Source organism: Cucurbita moschata, unplaced genomic scaffold (genome assembly GCF_002738365.1).
Source record: "Cucurbita moschata cultivar Rifu unplaced genomic scaffold, Cmos_1.0 Cmo_Scf00097, whole genome shotgun sequence".
In the NCBI taxonomy this organism is placed as follows: Eukaryota; Viridiplantae; Streptophyta; class Magnoliopsida; order Cucurbitales; family Cucurbitaceae; genus Cucurbita; species Cucurbita moschata.
The window spans coordinates 146,362-157,943 of NW_019268613.1; the positions used below are offsets into that span (position 1 = coordinate 146,362).

Sequence of the window (11,582 nt, forward strand, 5' to 3'; positions counted from 1 at the left end):
TTTTTCTTAGAGCGGGATTCCACCTTTTAGCTATTTCTTACAAGGTCTTCATTTAATAGCTGCTCTCTTGTCGGATGCCCTAGAGAATAGACCATATTCTCCGTCAGGCTTTTCACGGTCAACGAAAACTGGGATATTTATTCATCTATGATATGGTTATGGTTTATATGGTATGGTTCCTACAGGGCTCAATCCAAACTTCCATAGGTCTCTTAACTCCTTTTTCGAGAAAGAGATTGATAGAGGATCTACGCTTTTGAAGAGGGCACCGGCAAGAGGCTAACCAAAGAATAGATTGATTGCATTCATATTCTTTCTGCTTAAAAAAGATGAATTGAATCTTCACTCATCGAACACGGTAGGGCTTGGCACGCTAACGCTACTACGACCGATACGAGACTGAACTCAATCACTACTGAACTGGAACAGTAAGAAAAGAAGCAACGAAACAAGAATGAGACGAAACTAAACAAGAAAGAGACGAAACTAAACAAGAATGAGACTGAACTACTGAACCTGAACCAGAAAGTGTTGAAAGGAAAGACGAAAGAGAAAACAAGATGAATGAGAGTTTACAGTAGGGGAGAGGAAAGAAATGCCAGAAAGAGAAGCTCCGGAACCAGAACCTTTATTACTGTCACTACACCTTTTCTTATCCTTTTTTACAGTGAAAGAAGAAATTCAGGAGTTAGCAGGCATTACTGTGTTTGAAAGCCGAAACTCCTTATGAATGAGAGAGCCGAGCCGGAACAGTCAGTCAAAACTCTCGATGCATTATCCGGAACAGTCAGGAAAGACTAAAGCAAGAAAGATGAATTCGTCGAGTTTACAGTCTTTGAAAGAAAAGAGCTACTGTGCCAGGGGAGGAAAGACTATCGATGCATTCTCCTGATCCTCCTTTACCTATTTACCTTATTCAGACGACTGTAAGGACCCTTAATGATTTTGTTGATGCTAGACGACTGTAAAGTTTCGTTAGAGGTTTTTACGAAAGGTGCTGAAAGAAAAGATTTTGTATCCAGCATAGGGGTAAAACATTAAAAGCCGTTTTCCCTTAATAGTGGGAGCTTCAAGAAAAGAAATTCTATCTTTCCTGTATTTTAGGGTATAAAATGGATGCTTTACCCTGATTTCCCTCGGGAACTCTCCTGTAAACACTCAAAAAACTAGAAATCAGTCTATCTTTCCCGTATTTTTAGGTATCAAAGTCTATCTTTACCCTATTTTGAGGGATAAAATATCGGGATTTTGGACCGAGGTAATTAAGAAGTTGAAGTCAATCCTTCAGATGAATGAGAGTGAACTGGAAGTCAATCCTCAAGATTCTTTCTCTTCGACTTCAAACACTCTTTTCTTTTCCTCTCCTGTAAACACTCAAAAAACAAGAATGATCCTATCTATCCCGTATTTTTAGGGATAAAAGAGAGGTATTTAGGGTGAGAGGTAATGAAACTATCAATCCTCAACTCTCTCTTCCTTCTTTCACGGGAAAGAAAGGCTGCTCGATCTCCTGTAAGGCCAACCCTCAACGGCAAGCTCACTAGGCAATGCTATAAGTCCGATAGAAGTCCAAGGTTTCGTCTACTACAGACCAGGAAGCTCCTGGAGGAGCTAACACGAAATGAGAAATACATTGATTACGGCAACATTCGCAACTACCAAACTGCACTAACCCTAGTAGAGATCTTCGACCTAACGCGGGAACTTCAAGCCCATTTAATCAATCTGCTTTGTACCTTATTGTTAACCGAATCGGATGCACGCCAGGCCCAAATTCTCTCTCAGTCACCCGGAGACGAAAGGGTGATCAGATCATCAGTTTACGAATCGAAGAGAAAGCTGAGTTCTACACGCTTTGATTTTCACTTCGCTTGCCTACGGTACTTTATTCAGGATGTGCAACAATACGGTCTCAGCCGTGTATAGAGAATTCCTTTCTTCCTTGGCGGATAACAAAATGAAATAGCTTCCCGCCCATCTTATGAGTCCATTCTTGTCTTGTTGGTTTGTTGTACTATTCTGTACCTCTCTCGATTGATAGAAAGACATTCGGGAGCTGAGAGGGCCTATCGTGAGGGAAATTTCCTTTTCCCGGTAGGCGAAGGTAAAGCAGGAGCTGCGTATGTCCACGGTGATCAAGGCGGAGTGACTCCTTCTTTAAAAGAGGTTGGTTTGTTTTCTCGAAACTGTTATATCTTCGTTAAAGAAAAAATAGGAGTTCTTGGTTTGTCCGATGTCGATTCGTATGGCAATGCGGGCTCGACTCAGGATGAGGATTCCGCTTTTCATACTGCTGGAGCCGAAAGAGCTGGTAAGCTATCTCGCTAAACGAAAGCAGCACGTACGGGTTGACCTCGTTACAAGGGGCGGGGGCCAGCCAAAGAAGGTCAGTCGGACTCGGTTAGGACCCTTGATCCGGTTCAGCTAGGTTCTTCCATGCGAGAATGTCTGCGTATCGATATCCTCTTCAGGACCGGTTGCTTCCTCTTTTTGTTTATACGTTTGGAGAAACCTAATAAGTATAGGTTTGGAGAACCCTGCTAAGCCCGCATTTCTTACCTGGTGTGATTCAATCTTTCAGCTCAAACTTTCCTATCGTCGGAATATAAGTACTCTTACCTTTTCCTTTTCTTGCCCGAGCCAAGGGATCATTTAGTTTCTACCAAAAAGTTCGCTATCTAGTTAGTTGCCGTAATCGAATGTCTTTCTCATTCGACATTCTCTCTTACCAAGCTCTCGTACTCGCCAGGGTTGAGGAGAGAGTCCGTGAGCTAATTGGGCTTCGAGATTGCGTGCGAAAAGAGCTCGCTCCGGTTCTGGTGAAGGAAAGGGTCTGATCTCTTTCATTGGAGCACATTGATGCCGAAGGAGTCTTCGGAACCGGTGGAGAGGCTATGATGATTTCAGGCTATTCAAATAGCATGACTGATACCACAAAGAAAGAAAGGGTATCTAAGTCACACCAGTGGAATAGCTTTTTCATAATAATTATCTCGATATATGATACCAAAACCCTGCCTGATGACTGATAAGGTCAGGGGAAAGACAAAAGAATTGTTAGGATCGATATCAGTCGTTAGCTCTGATACCAGTTGTTAGGATCGCACAACAACGCACACGCTCGATCTTGATGAACACAAAGAAAAGGATAGAGAAAAGTTGCAAGGAGAACTCTGGCTAAAAGGATTTTTTTGTATTGATGACTTTAGGTATGTACAACAAGAGAGAGTACAGAGAATAGAAAAGTACATCTTCAAAGCTCTACCAGACCCAGATATATATATGGTATAGTTTACTATATATAGCTTTACCAGATTTAGCCATCTACTATATATAACTATTTACCATATATAGCTTTACCAGATATAGCTTTACCATATATAGCTTTACTATATATAGCTGTACTAAATATAGCTTTACCGGATATAACCGTTGACCAAGCTATAAATAAGTATCAGGCTCCATAGCCTAACAATTCTCCCACTTGGAGACTGATCTAGTCAACCAAGAATTTCACTCTCAAACGACCATGAGCATCTTCACTGCACCATACCAATTGAGGTTTTGCACAACCTCAATATTCCAACATCAACACATTTTGTCAACATGTTTGCTGGATTCTTTGCACCCTCTATCTTCTCAAAACACATCACCAACTTCAACTAACCTCCGAGTGAAATGGTATCACCTTCTGTGTTTTAAATGATAGACCGGGTTCCTCGCCAACAGCATGAGTCTCAGAAGTTTCTTGAGTATCTGCTACAACATCACTATGTGAATCTTTCAGCAACTCAACCTCAACTCCCACTTGCTTCACCTCTTGTTTCTCTGCAAGAGTCTCAGGAGTTTCTTGAGTGTCAGCTACAACTTCACTTTGTGAATCTTTGAGCAACTCAACCTCAACTCCCACTTGCTTCACCTCTGGTTTCTCAGCAAGAGTCTCAGGAGTTTCTTGAGTAACCGCTACAACATCATTCTGTGAATCTTTGAGCAACTCAACATCAACTCCAACTTACTTCACCTCTGGTGTTTCAGCAAGAGTCTTCCGGCTCATGCAACATCCTCTGAAGTTTCAGCGACGCTTCCGGCCAACGCAACCCCCTCTGAAGCTTCAGCGACGCTTCCGGCGACGCAACCCCCTCTAGAGCTTCAGCGACGCTTCCGGACGACATAACCCCCCCTAGAGCTTCAGCGATGCTTCCGGGCGACGCAACCCCCTTTGGAGCTTCAGCGACGCTTCTGGGCGACGCAACCCCCTCTAGAGCTTCAGCGACGCTTCCGGACCCCCTCTGGAGCTTCAGCGACGCTTTCAGGCGACACAACCCCCTCTGGAGCTTCAGCGACGCTTCCGGACGACGCAACCCCCTCTGGAGCTTCAGCGACGCTTTCGGACAACGCAACCCCCTCTAGAGTTTCAGCGACGCTTTCGGACGACGCAACCCCCTCTGGAGTTTCAGCGACGCTTCTAGGCGACGCAACCCCCTCTGAGGTTCAGCAAAGCTTCCAAGCGACGCAACCCCCTCTGGAGCTTCAGCGATGCAACCCCCTCTGGAGCTTCAGCGACGCTTCCGGGCGACGCAACCCCCTCTGGAGCTTCAGCGACGCTTTCGGACGACGCAACCCCCTCTGGAGTTTCAGCGACGCTTCCAGGCGACGCAACCCCCTCTAGAGCTTCAGCGACGCTTCCAGGTGACGCAACTACCTCTGGAGCTTCAGCGACGCAACCCCCTCTGGAGCTTCAGCGACGCTTCCAGCCGACGCAACCTCCTCTAAAGCTTCAGCAACGCTTCCGGCGACGCAACCCCCTCTGGAGCTTCAGCGACGCTTCCGGGTGACGCAACCCCCTCTGGAGTTTCAGCGACGCTTCCAGGCGACGCAACCCCCTCTAGAGCTTCAGCGACGCTTCCAGCCGACGCAACCTCCTCTAGAGCTTCAGCGACGCTTCCAGGCGACGCAACCCCCTCTGGAGCTTCAGCGACGCTTCCGGCGACGCAACCCCCTCTGGAGCTTCAGCGACACTTCCAGCCGACGCAACCTCCTCTAGAGCTTCAGCGACGCTTCCGGGCGACGCAACCCCCTTTGGAGTTTCAGCGACGCTGCTTCCGGTACTTTCCTTCAATTCTCTAACAGTCTTTGTGAAGCTAACTCGTTTATGTTTGCTCATAACGAAGTTCTCACAAGAACTCATAATAATCTCCTCATCAAATACACCTTGTTCATAGCAGACGGTTTTTCGTACATATTCGACAGCGTCTTCAACAGACCTGACGTTGTCTTCTCCTTGATAATGTTAAACGCCACGTTTCTGGATACCGTCAACCGGATCATCCCTAAGGCTTGTCGATCCTTGAGCTTCCACTTTTCCGTGGTCATGGTATCCGGCTTCACCCCCAACATAGGTTCGTGAAGATCTTTCTGGTACAGATAATCTTCAATCTGCATCTTCCAGAAATTGAAATCGGATCCATCGAACTTCTCAATTCCAATCTTTGAACTTTCCATCTTCACAGATCGTGGTGAATTTTGCCTGCTCTGACACCGCCTGGCTCTGACTTCCGCCTGGCTCTGATACCGCCTGGCTCTGATACCAGTTGTTAGGATCGATATCAGTCGTTAGCTCTGATACCAGTTGTTAGGATCGCACAACAACGCACACGCTCGATCTAGATGAACCCAAAGAAAAGGATAGAGAAAAGTTGCAAGGAGAACTCTGGCTAAAAGGATTTTTTTGTGTTGATGATTTCAGGTATGTACAACAAGAGAGAGTACAGAGAATAGAAAAGTACATCTTCAAAGCTCTACCGGACCCAGATATATATATATGGTATAGTTTACTATATATAGCTTTACCAGATTTAGCCATCTACTATATATAACTATTTACCATATATAACCGTTGACCAAGCTATAAATAAGTATCAGGCTCCATAGCCTAACAAGAATGACAGACAATTCTACGTGTGATAGAAAAGGAGATCATCCTCGGATTCGAACCTATGGCCCTCTGTACCCAAAACAGATGCGCTGACCAGACTGCGCTACACCTCGTCTCACCCCCCCCCGAAGCATATGGATCTACCCAATCGATGAACACTCAAACCAAACTCGCCCATTTTGGCACAGGTACGCGAGACCCAATCCGAGTAATCTACAGCTTTGTTTATCAAATCTACTTGTTTTGCCTCTTTCATTTGAATTTCTAAATCAGGTCCCGGCTACGTGTCCTTTGGAACCTTTGCTTAGAAGTGGATTCGAACCACTGACACAAGGATTTTCAGTCCTTTGCTCTAACCAGCTGAGCTACCTGAACCCCTTTCCTAAAGTCTGTTTTCTTCAAAGAATACGCCCTACCTTACCACTTGACTAGTAAAAGCCCTTTACTCAAAGAAAGAGTAGTTAGGGCTTGATTTGCTTCTTCGTCAAGCTTTCGAGTCTTGAAACTGCCGCCTAATCTCCCAACACAAAAACCTAGAGACGCCCAGAGACTGGACAACCGGAGGGAGCTTGCTTCCCGAAAGAGGATAGGCCGGTCAAACAAAAACAAGGTGCAACGGGCTCTCCCTACGCTCCTAGTCACTAAGTTATGCTATTCCGTCCTTGGCTCCACCAAGACTTTCTCTCAGCACGTAATTTCGCCCGCTACCGGTCCTAGATCCAAATTCATACCCTAGTGGTTTACCCGGCATGACAGACAGTTGGAGCTTTGATTGTAAACCCACCCTGCCTGTCTTTACCTACCCACCGCCCTTGTCTTAACACGATGCTCCTACTTCCTCTCAATTCAAGGAAGATTCCCAATACATCTACGATCAATTCAATTAAGCGAATCTTCTGACTAACTTCTCTTTCTTAGTAGACAGGGTAGAGAATGAATGTGCTTGGGAGTCCCTTACAACATTAGGAAAACAATTCAATCCCAGGGTAGAAGAGAACAAGAAAAGCTCGTACCAACAAGGAACAAACAATCCTTTTTGGGGTAGGACTCAGGCACGCAGCTCTTTATAGATTCGGAGCACGAACTTGTTCTGGTTTCCATTAATTCAATTAACATCGGTACAGGAGGCAGTCTCCCGCACGCTCGGGACAAGATTGGTAAGCATACATACCTAGCTCAGCCATTAGAGTTAGAGTCCATTCACGGTTAACTTACCACCAACGAAGAATTTCTCGTCCCTAGGATATGTAGATTCATTAGTGACCTTAGCTTGGTTCAACAAGTCAGGTGTAGATTTGATAGTGAGAAAGGCAAGGGCTGCGAGAATGACCGCGGAGAACAAGGCTTGAGAGACAGACCTACTATTCCAACCCAGTGAAGGCGACGTCTCACTACTACCAGTACGAATTGCGTTGATGCCACCCCTACACTACCAACCAAATAAGGCAAGGTCTCATGGTGGCAAAGAAAAAGAGGAAGCGCTCTTGTTGCGCGAACCCCATAATCAAGAAAGATGGAACGAACACAAGAAGCTCAGTAGCAAGCCGTCTCATAGTCACCACTTGTCTGTCGTTTCAAGATTTCAAAACAAGCAGAAAAACAATATACCCTTGTTCAATGCCCGGTTCAACAGCAGCTCGAAGATTTCAAAACAAGAGGTACGAGAGGAGGGAGATCTACTGATAAGGCGGCCCCTTGGTGACATTTCTTTTCTGTACCAAAACCATATGTCTTGGGACCACAAGGCGAAGACAAAAGGAGGGCATTTCTCAGCAGAAGAGCGCTATACGTTCAACATTTATCAGCGACAGCGGAAAGAAGACCAATAAGATAAGGTGGGAAAGGCTCAGTCCCTCAAAGTGTACGGGAAGGGTCGGCGTTAACAGAAAAAGGCAAAGCCGAGAAAGAAGCGTGTCTGGTACGGATTTCGGTAGTGATCTACTTGATCTGGTAAGCTTAGGTTAGTGGAGTTGTAAGTTAATCTCGACAGGTTGAAAAGCTTCAAGCTTACAAAACAAGACCTAAGGAGTTTGGAGCCTTTGAGTTCTCCGCCGGTAATGGGAAGACTTCCCCATTGGAATGGTATCCGCTCGAGGAGCCTGTCCATGCCTACTTATCCAGACCAAACAGCAACCTTTGGGCCTTCGGGCTGAGGCTCAATGCGGGAATCAAGGGTATGGGTTCAAGGCAGCTCTACTTACTGGGAATGGGATCCGGCACATGACGAATGGGACCCCCTGGCATATGAGATCCGGCACATTAACGTTACACCATATTAAAAAATCAATGGCTAATTTGCTGCTTGGCCCATCCCTTTCATAATCGCAGCGCAGAGCAACAAGCCACAAGAGAGGCATTGCTCGCTTCCCGCTTGCAAACAGAAACTACATCTTCAGCCCTTATCCCGAATAGAGGAGCAGCGCTTCCTGATTCAATTGCTTGATTCACTAGGCTAAACCTTCCACAACAGCCAGCACTGGATTTGCACAAAGAGAAAGAAAGACAAGACCGTCTAGCAAAGCCCTTATTGTCCAATCCAAACCTACCCTCCTGCCTATTTTGTAACAAGAGCATTCGATGCTTCCTGTACTGCTCGAAGGGTCAGCCCCGGGGCGGAACTCCCCTCACCCTCTACATTTTGCTGAGCTGCATGTGGTGCAGCCAGGTTAGGTAGGGAAGATCATGCCTCATATATCTGGGTTGCCATAATAATTATTAATCCACGACCCACTCCACGAGAACTCACTGGATAGGTCGGATGGTGATGGCAGAGGAAGCCCCGGCCCCGTCCACACACTCAAGACTAGCGGGAATAAGGGGAGGGGGGAAAAACCATCATACCTAAGAGAGAGAGAATACACCTAGATGCGAATCCAAGAAACGAATAAAGAAATGCTAAATCACAACAAGATATACAGAAGAAGTACAAGTTGAAGGCCTTACTTCTCTTTCAAATGAAAAGAATAACGATGAAAGAGAAAGATGCAGCTGAGAATCATTATTCCAAACATCATTCTCTTTGCGCGTCTTTGGCCTTGTTACGAAATGGGCGAGGGCTGGTCCTGCCTAAGGTATACATTGGATAGTGGCTTACAGAACGACCGGATGGATAAAAGGAGGAGATAAAGGATCTGACTGAATCATGGCCACATTAGAAAGCATGTAATGTGGGTTAAGAGGTAGCCAGGCTAGAAGAATAGAAAGAATTTGACCTTTGAAAAACAAACTCTTATAAAGAAAGTAGGAGCTATTGCGGCCCCAGTGAAAGAAGGTGAAGGAGTCAAGTTCGAAAACCGTAAACTCTCATTAATCCTTTGTTTACTGTTCGGGAAAGCAAGGGAGAGGTGAAGGAGACTGAAAGAAAGAAAGAAACAAAGAAATACCTATTTACAGAGGGAAAGAATAATAGTTCAGGAGAAAGAAGAAATAGGTGAAGGAGAATGAATAAGAAGGAAGGAAGGAGGGGGAGTAAAAGAGTGAAAGCAAGAAAGGAGAAGAGAAAGAATGAATAGGTGACGGTTTGAGGTTGAAGAGAGAGTTGAGGAGAAGAGAAAGATCAGCGAATGAACAGGAAGGAAATCAGGGAGACGAAAGCAAGATTAATGATCCTTAACAGTGTTTGAAGGGAGAGGAAAGCCGAAAGATGAATGGAATGAGAGTTTACAGTCTTTGAATAAATGAAGACGCTACTGAACCGATATGACCTTCTTTCACTCTAAAGCTATTATATATGATCCAGAACAAGAGAGTCAATGAATGAGCTACTGAACCGTAACCTTCTCTTCTCTTTCTCCTTATTAATCAAGTGTTGAAAGGAAAGCCTCTACTCCTACTTCTGGAACTCTGTCGGACCAAGAATTAATTTCTTCTATCCTATATAGGGGTAAAACATTAAAAGAGCTTTTTCCCTAACAGCTGAAGCTTCAAGAAAAGAAATTCTATCTACATATAACTGTCAAAGTTCGTAAGACCTTTTTCCCTTAATAGCTGCATAGGAAATCAAAGAAATTCTATCTATCCCGTATTTTAGGGTATAAAATCTAGTAAAGGTAATTCACTATTAAGGAAAGACGAAACGAAACATTCGTTATCCTTCACAGTCAGGAAAGAGGTAAACTCCGGAACTACTTCACGAACCGAACCTTCGAAAACTCAGTCTTTCACAAGGTACGCTAATGAATTGACTCTCACTCTCCCGGAACTGTAAACAAAGACTCCTTATTAATTCGACAGATTGAACTGTACTTTCTCCTTCACCGATATTACCTTCAGTTATTAGTTATGAGAAAGAAGTGATTGTTCACCTTTCCCTGACGTACTCTCCTGTAAGAAAATCAGACTCAACCTTTTCCTCGTCTTCGACCCTTCACCTCTACAACTCGGTTTCCCAATTTCATTTCCTGCCCCTGATTTTTTATTCTTTCGCGCGGGTTTAGGAGACATGGGACTTAGGGAAACTCTGACTCTGGCTTCAGGCTAGGGCCCGGCCGTGATGGAAGCATCTCGTATGTAGAATGTACACGGTTGGTAATAAGAGGATGAGGTCTTCGCCTTTTGATTGAGTTTCCGAACTCAGTGCTTGCTTCTGCTTGTTGAGGAGCCTCACTTCATTCATGCATGGGCCTTCCACAAACGAAAGCGAACCAATTCCTTTCCTTTAACGGCCGCTACTAACGGATGTCAATAGCTCGACCATTGATTGGGGATAGAAAAGTGAAATTAATTCATTATCTTTTATCTGACTGATCATGTAAACGGAGACCCTTCTACTTCTAAAGTTCCAACGATCTTATCCTAGTGTTCTGATCAATGCCATCTAGGCTTCAATCCAGTGATAGCTGGGTTCATCTTACCTGTAGCGTATCGGTTGATCTTATAGACACGAGACTGAACGTAGGGTTGGTTGACCCAGTCGAAGAGGTTCTTTCTTTTTTCCCCTTGAGCCGATCTTATTCAAAGGATTGTGACTTTCTCAGCTTGAGCTTTCTATCAAATTTCCATTTCTGGACTAGTGGACTCATTGTAACTCTTTTATCTAAGCTTGAGCCCGAAGCGAGTTTAATTCGTCCTTCATTTCATACCTCAGTGCGGTGCCCTATGGGTTCCATGACCTTTCCTCGATTCAATCCTGTTTTCGTCTTGAATAGTAATAGTAAAGGGGCTCCAGTAGCGAATGAAATGAATAACTTCGATTCAGCAAAGGCTACTTCGGAATGATTTAAAGAAGGATCTCCGCTCCCTTGCTTTCGTAGACTGATCGAGTAAGGTTGAGCTTCGTTGCTAGTAGTAGTCTCAAAGTCAAAAAGGTATTCAATATCGAATAAATGATCATTCTAAGGGGAAAAGGGGCTAGGCCGAGAGCAAGAAAGACGAGACAGAGACTTTATATGGACGTAATTAGAAAAAATGGTCTGGTACTGGTACTAGAGCTAGGCTTCAAAGCTATAACAATGTAGGTTGGGAATGACTATTTCTTACTCACCTTGGAGGTAACCGAAGGCAAAGGTCAGCTATTATCTTTCTTTTCGACTGATTGAGCTCATCAAGAGACTCAGACTGATCCAAGAGTGTATCTGTTCCGGAGAAATAGGCTTTCTTTGGTTCATTCAGATCAATGGACGAAGTTGCCTCTTTTAGGCCAGTGAGC

General features: G+C 44.8%; 1 long non-coding RNA gene and 1 other non-coding gene across 2 annotated transcripts in view; both read right to left on the minus strand.

Moving 5' to 3' along the window:
- The window catches only part of LOC111439586, a 46,220-nt gene extending 35,169 nt beyond the window's left edge, over positions 1-11,051 (minus strand). Inside the window, exons 1-2 of the long non-coding RNA XR_002709817.1 lie at positions 10,315-11,051; positions 9,712-9,714 (exon numbers count right to left, since the gene is read on the minus strand). This is a non-coding gene — a long non-coding RNA (uncharacterized LOC111439586). The remainder of the gene's footprint in view (positions 1-9,711; positions 9,715-10,314) is intronic.
- TRNAF-GAA lies at positions 6,237-6,310 on the minus strand. The gene has a single exon. It is a non-coding gene; the product is annotated as a tRNA-Phe (tRNA).
- Positions 11,052-11,582: the final 531 nt, after the last annotated feature.